At 37.4% G+C, this 18,376-nt stretch overlaps 1 protein-coding gene across 1 annotated transcript in view; it reads right to left on the minus strand.

Moving 5' to 3' along the window:
- SUGCT (succinyl-CoA:glutarate-CoA transferase) overlaps positions 1-18,376 on the minus strand; it is a 315,880-nt gene that overhangs the window by 10,051 nt on the left and 287,453 nt on the right. The window lies entirely within an intron of this gene.

Below are 18,376 nucleotides of genomic sequence, written 5' to 3' on the forward strand. Positions count from 1 at the left end.
ACAGAGCGAAGCTGAACATGAGCTAACTACACAGGAGGTCAGATCATGATCACAATGGTCATTTCTAAGCAAAAAATACAAAAATACTCACATGAGTATGATCACAATGGTCATTTCTAAGCAAAAATGTATGAGTTTCTGAAATGCCCATAAGCAAGACTTTTTCCACACAGCAGGGCTGGGGTTAAAATGGCCTATCTCAATCTCCTGTGATACTCAGAAAGTCAAGGCACATACAGTTTCATGCTGCATCTTTACTGTAAGCCCAAAAGCCTTAGCTGTTGTATCGTATGGAGAGTAATTAGGGAGAAGTATGCTCACATGCATGGAACAAGAAAAATCAAAATGCTACCTGAAATGAGCCTCTTGTAAGGACAGAGCAATGCCTAGTTGCAACACACTCACATGATTTGGAAGGTGAATCATGGCCCCAGCTGAACAGGAAGGGAAGCAGCTCCTGGAGTCTCTCCTACTGAGCCTGATGAAAACTATTTCCAAGTCCCATGCCTTGTGGTTAGAGTGAGCCTGCATGCTGGAATACGACATGCCAGCCAACCCAGAAAATGTCTGTATCTCCTTAGTACACCAGTTCGTCCTTTCCTGTGCTCTGTCTCCTGCTATAAGTTAGATTCTTTGGCTCTTCAGAGACACAAAAAGTTATCCTCTTAGATTACTTCCTGTACATCATTCCTTCCTGTGCATCATCAGGAGGGAGTGGGAGCAGATGAGCTCTTCCTTGCAGATGAGCTTTTCCTTACTCTTTAGGCAACCAGCTGAAGCACAGATACATGAAGCTGATAGTTCAGGGATGCAAGACAATGCACACTGAAGGACATGCATAGCCTAATCCAAAGTCTGGGTATAATTTGTCTTGCTTACTCAAGGGGCACTTTTTGGGATAGGAAGCTTTAAGCTTTCTCCAAACAACTGGTGAAAATAACTACAAATTAAAAATATTTGGACCTTCCATTAACACAAATTCAAAAGAATACTCAAGAAAGCTCTCCTAAGCAACTTTTGAAAATGCATTTCTTGTTCCCAACCCCTCTGACAAGATACACAAGCCTGATATTACAGCTTCTAGGAAACATTTTTCTGTGGTCTGCCCTTTAAGTATTTCTCTAGTTGTTTTTGTACCCTTCTGTAAGCCTGGACATCAGAAGACACTACAGGTTGTTTTGCCAAAGATAAATAATTTTTCTACATTCCTTTTTTATGCCTCTAAAGAGCAGACAAGCTCTTTTCAGTACATCTTGTAATGGGAATTTGTTAAAATGATTGTTTTTGATATCTCCCATCATGCTTCTTTAAGCCTCTTCAAAACCAGAGGTGTATGCTGCACATTCCTATTCTGGCATTCCTGTCTGATAATATTAAACTCCACTGTAACACCACCTTTGACAGCAATGGTTGGTAGCCAGAATAGAAAGTCAACTGGATGGCAAATGGTTTGTGGCAAGAGCAGTTTACCAAATTGCTTTGCTTAAGCAAAAGCTAACCCCACCCCAACCCACTGGTGTATCAGTACAGGTTACTTATTAATTTAAATAGGATGATGAATGTCTTGCAACATCCATCTTAGCCCATCAAGAGAAAGAAACTGAAAAATGAAAGCCTTTCTCAGTCCATCTGTAGCAGAACTGCTTTCAGTCACTTTTTAAGACTTTTACATTGATTAATTTTTCGTCAACAATTCCTGATTTTAGCCAAAGGCTTAACTCTCAGAAGGAGTATATAAATTTTAAAAGGCAAAGATTAGACATTTAGATAGATGTCAATTCATGTGTCTGTATGGATATTGCCACGCTTCTTTATTCTATATGTCTTCAGATTGTTCTTCTGTGGCCAAAATACACAGGCATATAAACCTCCACACTTGGAAAATTCAGCAGTCAGTTGATACTTTTTTGCCTGGTTGGTGACCTACACAGAATAAGTATCTTCAGAGTGAGTATTAAAACAATATGAAAAGCCATCTGTTGCAGCACAGCCAAGGAAATCTGTTGGTTGAAATTCTTCAGCACAGACGAGAGCCAGGTAACTCTGTTTGAGCACCATGGAAATATTTGGGACTCAATTTTCAAGCAAGGCATCTATGATTAAGTAGGGCTGAGCACTGAGCACAGCCTGATCATTCTTCCAAAAGCTCACCCACTCCACCCTCCATTTACTTCTGCTCTCCCCTGTGTAGCAGAATGAGGCCCCTTCTAGTGCACAGGGACTTTCCCTGGCTAAGGAAGATGGGAAGGGATTCGATACTTTGTTTTGGATTACTTGAAGAACTGCAGATTACATTTTTAGCTCTTTCTGGGTAAGGTGCCCAGACTCCTTGAGGCATAGGCTACAAAAAATGCTGGCTGTTTTGAAAAGCTCTGTGAAATCTGGGATGATTCTTTGAGCATCATACTTGAGACATCTCTAAAGGGGCCCAGTTTCCAGTGAAGGCTGAGGACATTTGAAAATCTTTCCCTTTCAGGATGCCTCAATTTGACTGTGCAGAGACATCTGGTATTCAATGTAGACGAGAAAGTACCCTTCCTTTAGCAGAGGAAAGTAAAATTCTAGACATATAACTCATCTCAGCCATTTCTTTTTTTTTTTTTTCAATTTCATATTTAAAAGAAATCATCAGCGTAATCTTAAGTTCTTTAAAGGGAACCAGTGTGCCTAAATCAGTCTGTAAATTGGGTTGGTGAGAGAACACACTGCAGATTCGGCTAGGTTTTTCCACTGATTTGTAATTTGTAAGTGACAATTTGATAATTCTGTCTCAGTGTGGAGGGCTGGGAACGGTTTTTCTTGCTTTCCATTGTCTGCTGCCAATCCCTGACATGTGATATTCAACTCAACTTCTTGCAAATATCAAAGCAGTATGGGCAGGAGAAACAACCATGTCAAACCAAACAGCCTTTAGTATGGTTTTGGTTCTGTGGGTGTGCCAGTGTGAGCATATGAATGTCACTTAAGTATAGGCTGGTTCTCTATCAAAGTTCTTGTGGTTCCTAACATTTGCCAGCCTTTACTCCATCAGGAGGATTTCAGTTTTGTGCTCTATCCTATAGTGGGCAAAAGAGTCAGAAATCATCTCTCCTCCCCTGCAAAGACTAGAGCAGGATTAACAACCAAAATTTTAAGTCAGACACACCTATGAAGAGGAATGAGGCACAAGGTTAGGAAGCCATCCAAAGAATGGTTGCCTACCTCCTTACTAAACTAAATTGAACCAAAGTCTCTTTTTGCTGAAGAAGACAACTGAAAAGCTGGGGAATAAAAATTAAAGTCAAATTGAAACCAGCTATACTTAACCAATACGCCACCTTAAACATGCACACATCAGTTTCATAAAATATTTCCCCATTCCCTCTTTTCTCTTTCTCTTAATGCTTTGACTGTTTCCTTCAGCTGGCTTTTAAACTGCAAAGCAAAATGCTTTTACTGACATGGTTTGTAATTTTGAAGCTCAAATCTTAAGCAGCAGGTGCTTAGTTTTAATGGATTTTTTCCATCACCAAATGTCTGGGATCATCAGTTGCACCTCCCTCCTACACAGCCCCTCACCTTTTATCCTTTGCCATTTGTTTTTGTGGATTTTCATTTAATGTATTTCTTCTGCTTTCAGCAATCTGCTTTTTCACTGCAAACCCTTCAACCACTCTTCTTTATTTTACCTCATACAATTGGCAAGTGCTGCATCCTAAAAATCCATATAAAATATGAAAGGCCTTGCTGCCTCTGGTCTTGCTATCTCTGACTTCATTACTGACTTCACAGGAATTCTGTGTCTCCTTTAGCTGCACTGGCAATTTGAAGGGGTCTTAGACTGGCTGTAAATAGTTGCACCACAGGAACAGTTGCATTTGAATTGCCAGAGTTTCTACAGCTTCTCTGCACACACACACATACACAAGACCCACAAAACCAACCTCAATCACAATAACAGTTGGGTTTAGTTCATATAATTATTTTGAGCAAGTCTGTGTGTGGGCATATTTGTTCCATACTAACATATCCTTTCCATTTAATTTTAGCTTCTTTGGTTGATTTTCCTTTAGTCAATTTTCTCTTAAAATTTCCTTTTTTTGAGATCATGTAAATTGATTTTTCCAGGCCTAACCTTAAGGAAAATCCAAGGAAAAAGCATCCATACTCAGGTTGCAATAGCATATATAAAAGCATGGATCAAAAATAACTGTGTTGATGGGAGTTTGTTGAAACAATGGGATTCACATCCTAACACTGAAATTAGAGATGAAGTAAGTAAATGCCTGCTCTGCCATGGTGCTGCTAGATTGGTCCTGAACACAGTATGATTTAGCAAAGTCATATCATCAGTCTAAACATCAGATTACAATTCCAGTATAAGAAACTGATTCCTTGTATCCAGAAAGACCTTTCCAAAGTCTGTGTTTTAGTTAGTCTTCCAATTGTATTTGTATTTGACTATAAAAGGAGAGTTTACTTTTTTATTTGCCCTTCTATTGCTTACCAGATACACTTACATATCAGTATATAGCTCTTGCCCAAAAAGAAATGACATGCTGCAGAAATGACCAGAACCTTATTTGCTAATCATTTTGACACAGAATTGACTGAAAACTCTGCCTTTTAAAATATGAACTTGCATTGCTCAGCAGTAAATCACAAGGGCTCACATAGGTTTCTCATGACTAAATTTTAATTGAGCTTTCCACTCTTAACAAGGCAACCCAGTTTCAGAAAGCCGTAACAGCCACTTCCTAATCCACAAAGCTCAGAGACTGTCTTCTATACTGAGCATGCAAAAATATTTAATACTAACACAAATACCTTTCACAGATTATTCTGATTCTCAGGCTGATTTCTAAGCCAGCTGTTCTCAGACTAATTCAATGTGCAGATTTCATCTTAAACCAGAGTAATTCCCTAGTTACCTGCCCTATAACTAGATCTTACAGGTGTAGGGCCTGTTTGTAATGCTTGTTCGTCTAGTTGCAGAGAAAAAATCATAAAATCAAATAATTTGTGTAGCTTTCTTGGATTCTAATGTGTTCTTCCCAACTTTCAGATATTATATCAACAGAAGAATGCCAGGAATTACTTCATGCTTTATATATGTACCTGTTACAGATTATATTCATTAATTTCAAAGCCAGATGCTATTTTTGTTTAAAGGAATCCTTGAAGGTACCCTTTTTAAACATATATACTATATATGTATTACATTCTGCTAAGAATAAATGCTTGCTATGAGATACAAAGACTTAAATCTATCTTGATTATAGATCTATTACAGTTTTGTTCTTCTCCACATAAGTAGTGACGCTAGGTTCCTGCTCCTCCCAGGGTTTATTCTCTGTAGGGCAATTATGACAAAGAAATAACACTAAATACAAAGGAAAGTGATGAAAATATATGAAACTCATCAGAAGAAACTAATCATCATCTAATATTAAGGTCAACCATAGTACAGACAGTTGAGCTGAGAATTCAAACAATTGGATTTTAACCAATCAAATCTGTGATCATATGCAAGTCATATTTCATTGCCATATCTTTATACTTCCTGTACAGTACTTGTCTATTTAGATTATGAAATGTTAGGAACTCCAGTCACTGCTTACTATTAGTTTATACAGTGACTGAGAGAGTGGCTCCACTTTGTATTGGAATGAAACACAAAAAATATTTTTCTTATATTCAGTCTCCCAGAGATGCTTCAGAAGAATATGAACCACTGTCCCAAGTTATATCTGATATATTGTGCATTACTCTGTGGTGAGAAAGATTTCTTTCTAATCCAAAATACATCTGTCTTGCCGTGCTGCAACTGATAGTTTCTGGGCAGAAAGCATGCTAATTGCAGGATTAAACTCTTAGCTAACTCTTGGGTGGAAACAATTTTCCATAATGTGGTAGAAGACACATGCTGGCCTCTGTCTGCAAACTCTTGAACATCACAGCCCTGATCTTGATCAGGATATTTAGGTACACTATTGAACCATGTCTGCACAATATAATGCAATTAAAATTAAATAATAACTAGCTAGCAAAAAGTATTATTGAGATCTTAGTGGCTCCAGTACTGCTTAGTCTGGCTTAGTAACTCTTTGAAGGCAGAGACAATTGTGCTGAATGTAATGAATTCTGCACCTCCTTCAAATAATGAGAACATAAACTTAGAGCTGAAAAATAACCTGTGGTTTCTGCTAAACCTCTTAGGATCATTTTAACTTTACAGAGACACAGAGATTTGAAACTTTTTAAATCTAAAGTGTATCTTTGCATAAAATATTTTCTTGCAGTATTTTTCATTTCTGTGTATGTACACACTACACAACATTCTCAAAGGTGAATGACTGACATTCACCTTTGATATGATACTGATCCCATTGGCAAGCTTCTATAAACAGCTGGCTCCCAACATCTTTTCTTCTCATGGGTACATAGAGCAGGCAGATACCAGACTGCCAAACACAAATGTGGAGGAGTATTTCAGAAATTATTCTGCGTATATCTCATCTTCTTAGGTCTCAGTCAAAAGACATCTGGCTAACAAAATACTAAAATTCCTATATTGTTAAAATGTACTGAAAATCTTGGAGGCAAACACACTTTTCCAGAAAAGCTAGATTATTTGATGAAGTTACTTGTTGCTTCAATCTAAATTTTATGGTTGTGATTGCATTGCTAACACAAGCAGTATCACTAAATTAAGAATTCTTTATTTTTAAATACTGAAGCAAGTCTCTATGCCAGAAAGCATTAGTAAACCTAAGAGCAAAGTTAGCTTGGTGAAGGGGGTGAATGGAGTAGGATCAGGTGTGCAGTGGGTTGCGTCAAGAAATGTCCTTTATGCTCAGGATACCACAAAAACAGGTTTGTGTTTGGGAAAACACCACTCTTCTAGAGAACAGGATCAAGGATTCTAGGGGAGAAGGTAATGACTCCCATCCCTAGGTTCTAATCCCAGCACCTTCTAATTCCTCTCTGTCCTTTTCCTAAGGTGGCCTTACCACAGAGAAGTCTGCCTTTCCAGCTAAGCCATTTCCATAATTCTGTGTTTGGCACTACCCTTTAGCCACAATTTGCCAATTATAACCACAAGTGGACAAACCTTCTCTCTTTCAGAGAGACCATAAAAGCTAACATAAAAGCAGAAAAACATTCATAGTGGCTCAGTACACAAGACCAGTCTCTGAAAATGGTTAAAAATTAGATGCTCTTGAAGGCATGTGAGAATACAAGAGGAACATCCAATATTTCCCCATGATAGTTTAACAGCCTCCAGCAATTCACCATCTAGCTCCAGTATCCCACCCTCTTCTTATGTATACTGCTCCATTCTTCTCAAATCTCTCTCCCTAGCCCCCTATTAACCAACACCTACTTAAACATCCTGAGGTTAATCAACACAAGGAACTTAATACACCATGAGATAATCTATCCCATGTACCTCAATTACTCCTCAACTTTTGAGGCTCTTTTTTGTTCCCAAAGCCCAAAATTCCCCACAGCATTTTCCACTGAAGCCTAAACCTCATTCTCCCTTGCTCCTTTTCCCACTCCTTCTCCAAAAACTTCTACTGACCTTAAATATAAAATACTCTAAATGTCTGCTATTCCTCACTATTTGCATTTTTCCAGTTTATTCATTAATCAATGTACTCCCTCACCTATTTCTTCCATAAAGCTGGGCAGTTACACATTCTACAGTGAAAGCAATGCTTGAGACAGAAAGATTAGCAAGTGTGTCTGACTAAATTGACCATATTTGTTGAATTCTTATTCTGGATTTCTGCAGCTGAGATTTATCCTTAACGTTAAGCCAAGCAATCCCATTTTGCAGCATGCACTGCACCAACATGTTTTAAGCAGGTGTGGAAAAATTCAGCAAAGCACTAATGGCTCCTAAAAGCACTAACAAAACTTCAGTTCATGATGAAAGACGTAATACCAGTTTAATACATAGAGTGAATTTTTTGAAATTTTTGTCCGGGTCATCCAGTCTTCTTTAGAGGCTGACCACAAACCAAATGAAACCAGAATCAGATCAAGAAATCAAATACAGCGGACTTGTTTCATTTTATATTATTTTGAACTTTCAGGGGAACCATACCATTTATTTACATGCAACAGCAATCTTAGGGTATGACAGACTTCTGTATCAGATATGAGAAACAGCCTTTCTTGTCAAGGAAATCCAAATGCTGTTTTCCTGAGTGACTCAAAGGAAGAACATGGCCAGTGCATCTTTATTTACACTCTTAAGTCTTAATGTAAGAGGAGTGGACTCCCTTATGTAAAAAGTCTATATATTCAGCTTCACTGCAACAGGCTAATCCAGGAGAGCACATGTTTCCTCTCCATCTTTATTCTCAACCACCTTTGACTCATAACATGACTAAAGAGAAATAAGACTGCAGTTTTCACAAATGACTGCATAGGAGCTCAGGATGCTTTTACAATTAGATCCGAGCTGTTTGTGGTAGCCCTAATTGAAAGAAAGTGCACTCTCTGAAGCTCAGTCCTTAACATAGCTTCAGCTGGGTAACCAAAATAAAAAAAAAAAAAAAAAAAAGAACAAATCACTTATCAACTTTGAAAAGTTTGTCCCATTTAATATTTTTGTGCTCTAGATGATCTCTTTTGTAAAGACTTATGAATCCTTCTGATAATATATAATATCAGTCTGAATTATGTTAAAATAACTGTGCTCTGCTTAGTTTAGAGATGCAGACATGTATGTTCTACACACGTAGAGAACACATCTGATTTATATGGTGTATTTCTCATACATGTGGAAGCTGCTGTTGAAATCTGTAGCAAAAAACAGCATGCAAATAATCCTTACATCTGTATGCATGCAATCCCAAAAGTTTCATAGAAGATGCTCACATTGGATGTTTTTAGATTGACAAAGACATAAAGGAATATCCTGATTTTTTTTCATTATTTTTAATGAAAGCAGTGATGATTTCCTTAATCCCACTCATACTAACTTATATTTTACAAGAAGAGTTTTTAATGGAACTCAGATCTGAGTTTTTAAATTAAGCTTTGACTCTTGCTATCCACATTTAAAGACCATAAATAGTGATGCTTTGAAATAAAATATTTAAAACCATATTCAAGAAATATTTAGTCTTTTAAGTATAGTGTAAAATCAATTTAAAAAATTGTAAAAAATAACTTAGGAACCAACTTGTTTTGGTGAATCTGGGCTTTCAGATCATTGAGCACAGAAATAAGGTCCCTTTCTGAGAGCACAGACTGATAATGTCAGGAAAGTAAATCACTGATGACTTAAAATCCTTTATTTTTATTCTGGATAAAAATGTTCATGATGACCTACAAATAATGAGCTATTTTTATTACAAACTAGGACCAAGTTGAAAATAATCTTTCAGGGACAAATTGCAGCTAAAGGAAAGTTCTTAAGAAAGGGAGGAAAAAGAAGAAGGAAAAGAGAAAGCAACCATGAATGTGGAAAATAATGAAAGAAAATGCTATTATGATTTAGGAGAAGTGCTTATGTTCATCCACATCTGAATTCTCATCCAGATATGTCAAAATAAATGGTAATAACAGTAACATGACCATGTGGAAAAATCCCTTGACTGCACTATAGTACTGTAGCATAGGAATGGGAATACTTTGAAATCAACATCTTTCCAAGATTTGAAAATTTTAAATTAAGTGGTAGAAACAGTGAAGGTCTATTAGTAGGCTGATCTACAAGGTGTGGTGTCTTCCCTAAGTGCAAATCAAATATTGCCTGTGAAATAGGAATAAGTTCTTCAGAACTGTTAAAGAGAGGGAAAAGGCTGAAAAACTCTTCAGAGTTGCAATACATTGTGGATAAGAATGAACACATGTAGAAACTCCACTATTTATCATGTGATAAATACACTTGATCTTACACTCCAGAATAACTATGTGTAATTTACATTAATTAGTGGTATAAAGAGTTTGAAGAAGAAATAAATTCCATACCAGGACATCTAGATTTCCATTTCAGGTGCAGTTTCATTTTAGGTGCAGAAAAGTATCCCAAGCATCCTACTTACATACACAGCTGTACTGGTGTTATGTAGATGCATTCACACTTGCACTTACAATGAGATGATTACAAGATAGATAGATAGATAGATAGATAGATAGATAGATAGATAGATAGATAGATAGAATAGAATAGAGATATAGGTATAGATATATACAGCAAACATACAGTCACTTCAGTTCCTAAGACACTAAGATTCTCAGGTGCTGACTGTCCACATGAAGGATATTATTAACAACAGGAAGTGCATGGTTTAAGGTTGCTACCTTCTCAAAAAAGTCTGATCCTTATCGAATAACATCTTTGACATTCCCAGTACAAATCTGATGGGGAGCAACCACTGCATAGAGACATAAAATTCTAGCACTTGCACTCACTTGCTATACAGCTTTACATAAAGTAGTAACTCTTTGTGTTTGTGATCCACCAAACCACTTCAGCATGTGTTTAAATAACCCAGCCTCCTCATCTGTAATGAGTGATGATGCTATTTGCTGACTTAACTCTTACGTTATTGTGAAGATCTCAGTAACACTAGCATAGAGAGAGGAAGTTTCTGGAGCAGCTATAGCATTGTAACCAATATGACCAATAAACTTTCCTCTAGAACAATAAACTTCTTCTATGATCCGTGCCAATCTGCCTGGCTGCAATAGGCTTGAGAACTTTACACTTAGTGAACACCTTTTCCCTTCATGGTGTGTGTCCCACTCAGCCCTAATCTTCACACTGACCACAGTCTCGCTAGGCATGCCATTGTCTCATTTGCACTGGTATATTCCATTTTCTTTCCAAAACAAACTAGTGCAGGTGAGAGCAAGGCACAATGAGAATGCAAACCACCGAGAGTGGGGATGTTTAGTCAGCCACATCTGTGAGCTGTGAATGTCCCTGGGTTGCAGAGAACAGGGTCTTAGAGGTCAGACATATAAAGCAGGAAAAGAAGCAGTGATAAACCAGAGCCTGGAACATGTCATTTCTCCTCTGCAGGGGAAAAAGAATGGCTCAATGATGAGTAGGTATTCAAGGACAAGACATTCATTTATTGTGACCTTATGGAAATTGCTCTTTGTCCCTGTGAAATGGGGATAACAATTCTTAAGTGGTTCCCAAGATGAGGTTTATGATTTTATCCATTGCTTTGATGAAATCATAATAGATCCTGATGAAATGGTAATAGATTCGTTTAAGTATCTTAGGCAAAACAGACCTGTAGTTTACAATTAAGTTTATGCAAAAAAGTTTAATATTGGTACAAATGAAAAGCCAAACTAATTTTTAAATTTTGTATGAGTTAAAGTAATTACTACTTGTGACAAAATTTAAATAGACTGCTATGATTACTAAGGGCATACTGCAATACCAGAATGGACACTTCTTTGCTTATTTCAAAGAGAAAAGCAAGGTCATTTCGAGCATTTTGCCCAGGCATTAGCCTTCTGTGGAGTGCAAATTTTAAGAAAAACCAGAACTTTATTACCAATACTGACTGAAAGTGCAAAATTATTTAGAACAAGTGAAACTGCTATCTTTTTGATGAAGGTACCTAGCCAGGAATGTGCCTGCTACCTGCCTGCTAGATCAGAATGGAGTCCTTGAAGTGATTTTATGCAAGTAGCTTAACTGCTTTCAGATGGATATGATTTAATAACTTTGAGAAAAGGCTTTTGGCAATTCAGATTTCAATGGCTGTATTTTTGTCATACATGAAAATGGTCTAATCATCATGTTTCAATTTACACCTCTTACAGCACAACTTACTGTCCTTGTCTCAGTTTCCTCTCAGTATACAAATGGCAGATTCTGAAAAGGATCAAACATTATGAAGTCTTCCAAAGAACACCTTGTACAAAGGATGAGATACTGAAAGCAAAGAAAATGAGCCTTCATTTTAGCAGTGTGCCTTTAAGGCATTAATAACAAAGGCTAAAACAGCAACAGTAAACTTTTTCAAACTGGTTATGTTTAGCTGTCCTAATTCTCTATACTGCCCCAAGGAATTTGAACACTCACTGGAATCAAGGACCTTCTTTTACATAGGGAGATATAAAACATAATCACATTGACTGTAAGACAAGTAACTTCCAAGAGATTAGCTAGAGCAATTTATTTGCAACAGATTTGCCTCAATAATAACTCTTCAAGCTACAAACAAGCACACGATGTTTGTCTTTCGAAAAACAGTTTCACTTCATTTTCTATCAGAGGGCCACCAATCCTTCGTGCCAGGATTTCATAAAATTTATAATCTACTTCCATAATCCTTGCTGCTTTTACTGACAAATGTAATAAATTACAGGATGCAAAACTCTGCAAGCCTATTGGGATTCGTTCTCCTTTTTTTTTTTCCTGACAAGCTTTACAGAGTAGCACACTGAGACATGCTCATGTGCTGTAAACCTAATCCATAGCAATTTCCCCTTTTCCCAAATAACCCAAACATTTTATGAATAGTGGAGGATTTCCTTTATCACACAACACTTGTTTGTTCTGGGTTTTTTTTCCCTATGTGAGTTCTTCTCAAGGAAATACACTTTGAAATGATTGGATGTTCTCAGAGAGACTTTCAAAAGATACACTCCTAAAGAAACAGGTAAAACTTGACTAAAAAGGAGGTGTCCTACACTTTAAAGAGAACTGAGAAGAAACGAGAGAGAGAACTGAGAGAGCTGAGGCCAAACTTGATGGGACCTACAACCAAGGAAGTCTTTCTAACCCTCTTACAGCAGGCATTTCAGTGCCAATTTTTATGCTTTTATCTCTGTAAAAGATTTGCCTTTTTTGTTGTTTCAAATCACACATAGATTGATTTTTTCAGCATTGATGAGCCAGTGAGGTCACATAGGCTCCTAATATTTTCTGTTCCTAGGCCTCCCCAAAATTAGGGTGATGCCCACTGCTCCATCTGTAACAGAAGGTGTTATGCTTCTCATAGAACAACCATGCTTATATGCCTCTCTCATGCAGCTAGGCCTGCACCTCTGCCTCTGACCCCATCCTTTCCCTTCTGTAATTTTAGCTGGCAAGTGTTAGTGCACACACAGAGGCCTACAGTGATGTGATGTCAAGGAATCTTGTGGAAACAATGCCAACACAATGGAAATCAAACTATACTACAGCATTGATGGATCTGATAAAAAACTCTGATTTTTTGCTACAGAAAGAGCAGTCTGAAATAGAGCTCTTCAGGAAAAAAGCACATCTTATCACCTTCCTGCTACCCCACATAATGGCTCCAGTCACAACTTCACCTTATCCTTCTGCTGCAGGGAGACAGTCTTGATTTGCATGGGAAGAGGGGAATAGTGCATTGTAAGCACAACTATTCCATTATTTCTTGTTTATTCTGAAAGGACCAATAAAAGGAAAAACACAAATCTTGGCTGGAATAACTATAACAAAAATGGTTGAGTATGTTTTTTGACAGTTGGTTACCTTCAGGAAGTCCTTAGATAGTCTAAAATTCCCCCTTCATCAGGAAGAAAGACAGCTCAATATTTCTCTAAACTGACAAAAAACACTTAAGAAATTAATCAAATTGAAACAATTTTCATTTTGCTACACATCCAGCTCCAAATTAAATATTACAGAAGCATTGAAAATCTGAAGAAAATGCCCCATGAGGCATAGAAAACACTTAGTGAGCAAAAAAGGAGATGTATTCAGTGCACCCCTCACCCTGGAAGTCCAAGCCAATTACAGTAGAAATAGTCAGTGATCCAGCACAAAGGTTCCTTGGCAGCCTAGTGAGGAAAAGGCACAACTCCAGCTGGGTCACTCAGAGAAAAAAAAAATGCAATAGTGCATCATAAGGGCAGGGTTTGAGTTTGCAGCCCTTAAAAGGGCTGCAAACTGAATTTTATTCAATTAATATAATTTCTAGGAGAACCTTCTTTATTTATATTTGCTCTCAAAACACAAATCTAAGAGTCATTTGTTATCACAGAGTCAAAAAATCCTGCAACCATCAAGGGTCTCCCCCATAGCTTAATTCAAGGAATGATGCATTTCAGAGGGGCATATTCTGATACTTCTGGGAAGAACAGATTGCAACCCAAAATTTAACCATCAGGGATTTTGTCATCGTTTTTCCTGTAAAAAAGAGGAGGGCCAGAAAAAGGAGCTTCAGGCAGCTCTGAAGACATGTTGAAGGAGCCTTGATTTTAACTGATGACAAGAAATAATCAGAAAGGGAAGCTTGGGGATTCTTTGGGATTTGGGGTTTTTTTCGTTTTTTTTCTGACAAGGGAGCTAAAACTTTGGTCATTGTCAGAGACAAGATGAGATGCAGACCTTCTATCTGCCATAGGCTGAGAACTCCAGTACTTGAGTATGCATGAAACATTTCTAAGATTAATTTTGGAAGAGCTGTAGATTAGAAAAATTATAATGAAGATAAAATAGAGGAAGGAATCACAAAATTGGAGAGAGTACATAGCTATGGAGGAAAAAAAAAAAAAAAAAAAAAAAAAAAGACTTAACTGTTTAGGGCCCAAAATACTAGAAAGAGCAGGAGGAGGAGAGGAGAGAAGGAGAGAAGTTTGATGTTAGAAGTGATGAAAAGGTGACTGAAATGCTTACCATTGAGATTCAGAAAAAATACTGGAGCAAGAAGATGGGAAATATAAATCAGAGTCATCCCCTGATCCCCTGCAGCCGAGGAAGTTCTTATGATCACAAGAATTTTTCATAATGTGCTCAGCCAACTGTGGTTGACTCAGTGAATAATGCAGTTAGGAACAGGAGTGAGCTAAGGGACAGTGTGGTAGAGGCCAACAGCTGATTTGACAAAAGACAACAAGAAGAAAAAAGCTAATTTGAATGGATTGCGTCTGAAAAAACGTCAAATGCATGGGTTTAAGCTCTGCACAGAAAGAAAAGGAAAGCAACTTCAAGATACATTCTCAACTTCTGCAATTGTCCAAGAAGTACTTTTAGCAATGAATTTGTCTTGAAGATAAAGCTTTAGACAGAAAAAACTTATCTTTTAGGAATGTTTTAAAAGAATATGTATGTATGATCCTATTTGCCTAAAAATAAAAAGATAACATTAAAATATAAGTTTTACTGTTTAAAAAAAGCCAAATAAATTCAATGTCTTCTTACCCTTCTAATAATAGAACCACAAAATACCACAATACAAATGCTTTTCTTGTAAAGCTATTGTCCTTACAGTGATACCAATGATTTCAGAAGTGTAAGGTTCATAAATTTTACAGTCAAGCTGGAAGAGTATGTGCTTGTGTTCTTGTTCCACAGCACTCATATAAAACATATAGAACATAACCATTTTAAGGTGATACTGTCAATATTTAAATAATGCTAGATCTTTTTTTTTTTTTTCAATACTATTGTGCCAGATAACACTTGGCAATTTTGTAACTAAAAGAGAACAAGGGTTTTATTTCCCACTGCTCCAACATGGACTACCGGCAGAAGACAGGCTTCACAAAAGTTTTCAGATGAGGCTGTGGAATTTCCATCCTCAAGGTTTTCAAGGCTCAACAGACAAAGTCCCAAGCAACCTGGTCTGAATCCAGCACTTAGCCTGCTCTGTCCAGCAGGATTCTGGAATGCAGAACATCCACTATGAACATTTCCAGTATTTATCTCCTGGTAGACCATCTTGGTAATGGATCCCTAGTCAAGCATGGGTGTTCATGACTCATTTGAGCAAATTAAACTAAAGAACATGCAGAGGTAAACCTGGTATATGAACGACTTCATTTGATGAGGGAGTAAGAATGATAAACTCAGTATCTGGCACAGGGCAATGAGGTAAAACCTGATAAAGAAATAGCAGGAGGATCACAAGTAGTCTCCATCAATATTGTCTTCTGTATTGCTCTGTAGTGAACTTGTGTATCACATAAAAGATTTAAACGATGGTGTTAACATCACTTTTAATAAGGTTCAGGTCTACCCGTGCCCTGGTTCTGGCCAGAACAGGGTTAATTTTGCTGTAGCCTGGATGGAGCATGGCTAGTACCTGGAGGTTATTATGTGCCACCTCAGGCCATTGCCAGGTGCAGGAAGAAGGCACTCTGCTCCATGTAGAAGTCACTCTTTCCAGTTGGAAGAATGTGGCAGAGGGAGCTGTCTGATATTGTCTATTACTGAGAATATTTTCCACGTGAATAATTTCTTTTCTTATACCCTCTGTTATTAGCATTGTTGCTGTTAATGCTTGTTTTCTTACGTCATTGCTGTTTCCAGTAAATTGCTCTAAATCTCAGCCTGTGATCTTTACCCTTTGTGCCTCAAATCAGAGGTTTTAGTGGGACTACTAAATTGGAGATCACCATTCCTAAAACACAACAACCTGTGATATATGAGATTAACTGACTAAGTTTCAAAATTATTTTTTTTTCAATCAAATAAAGTTCTTCCTGCTTTCACTGCTGGAAAATATGAAATATGGCTTAAGGTTTCCCAAGGTGTCATGTAAAGTTCTTATCTTGAATCTCAATAGGCTTGTGGGGCCTGCAGTCCTTTCCATTTTGCATGGGAGAAATCAGAGGGGGTGAAGCATCTTGTTAGCAGTAAACTGTGATTCTGAAGACCTCCTAGATGTTCCTGTCTCATCCTTCACTGTACGGTTGAGGCCTCTTCCAACAGACTTGGTTTCAATCGGGCCAGTAAGCAGTGCCTAAAAATCAGTACACTTCTTAGAAGCACCTCAACCATGGCATGCAAAAATTACTTCTTAAAATCTCACATGTTTTAAATATACTAAATACTTGCAAACCTGACACAACAGAAACACATAATCTGTAAAAAATTATGATTTTGCAGATTTTCTCTCTGCCTATGGACATACATTGCCCCTGCCGTGGGCCACAAACATTAAACTTTCAATTGGAAGAACAATTCTCAGCCACCTTTTTCATAAAACCCCATCAATCATTTGTAATGTTTTTTGACTAATAAATAGTGGAGCTGCTTCACTGAGCTATTAAAGTCATATTATTTACAGCTGGAGAAAATGAGGAACAGCCTAGAGAGGCCACAAAATATGATACATTCATGCAAACTAAATTTAGATTTTTTTTTTGCCATTAGCTTGAGAAGATGAAGGATAACCTTTTCAAGTTTTACTTTGCTTGGCATTGCATTTTAAATTTAAATGAAAGATCTTGAACACAGAACTTCACGAGTATTAATAAGTTTCAGTGCTATTGCTGATGTGGTGAGACTAAATCCAGATAGAACTACTGAAGTGTTGATGTATTTGGAATGTCTATGCAAAGTCTTTTAAAAGAACATTCAGTTGCACTTAATTTTTTAATCATGTGTTGTCAAATTATAAACCACTGTACAAAAACTTGCTAAACAGACTCTTGAGAAAGCATCTTTGCAGGTTTTGGGGTGCTTTTGTTTTGCTCTCATTTGGTTTGGCTTGTTTGTTGGGGTTTTTTTAACAGGGATTGGTGGGAAGAAGGTAAACCTGCAACTCTGACATTTTCCTCTACAGTGTCACTACTGTCCTCCTGTATGCACCAGACACCTTTGCAATCTTGGTGGCTGCAATAATGACAGCACACAGACATGGAGAGGAGCTGGCAGGTAGGACTAGGTAAAAGACTATTCCTCATGTTGGCCTTGCACATACAGCTCTTCTCAGAGAGCACGAGACACAGAGATATTTCAGCTATCTGTTACTACAGCTATAATTGGTTTTCAAAACCTGTATTTTGACTTGAGACTTACATTGAACTAAATCTGGCCACTGTATAGCATGCCTCAGCAAAGCTTCCTCAGAAGCAGTGGAGCCTTTCTAATGAACAAACAGGACTACTGTCCAGTAGCAGTCAATTCCTATGCTGCAATGCTTCCAGAATCACCATCAAGGGGTTCAGAAAAGAAGATAAGTTAAATAAGGGAACTATAGTGGATCCATTGTATTCTGAACCTCCTGCCATTTTCTATCACTTCCACATCAAAAAATTGAACATTGGAAGGCATCTTCAGGGAACATACTTATTTTGAGTTATTGCTATTGCTTTTAAATTAGACAAAGGCTCAGCTGAACCAAGAAGTGCGCAGACAATTGGAAGAAAACTACCCTTAATCCAAAGAGTTTCCAGACTGAGTTTACACTACTAAACTGGGCAGTAGTAGAGTCTCAAAAATATGGCAAGAGATATCAAAATACTTGTATTAAAATGAAAGTTGAAATTAATAGACAGAAAATGCTCAGCTTTCCCACATAATCCAAGGTTTGTGTTAAACTCCTAGCAGACAGAACCTACTCTTTTGTATCTCACACTGTTCCTTAAGAAATAGTTTTATGGGAGAAGAATATATTGTCAAATCACCCATGACATGTACCTTTTA

Source organism: Sylvia atricapilla, chromosome 1 (assembly GCF_009819655.1).
Source record: "Sylvia atricapilla isolate bSylAtr1 chromosome 1, bSylAtr1.pri, whole genome shotgun sequence".
NCBI classification, from domain to species: domain Eukaryota; kingdom Metazoa; phylum Chordata; class Aves; order Passeriformes; family Sylviidae; genus Sylvia; species Sylvia atricapilla.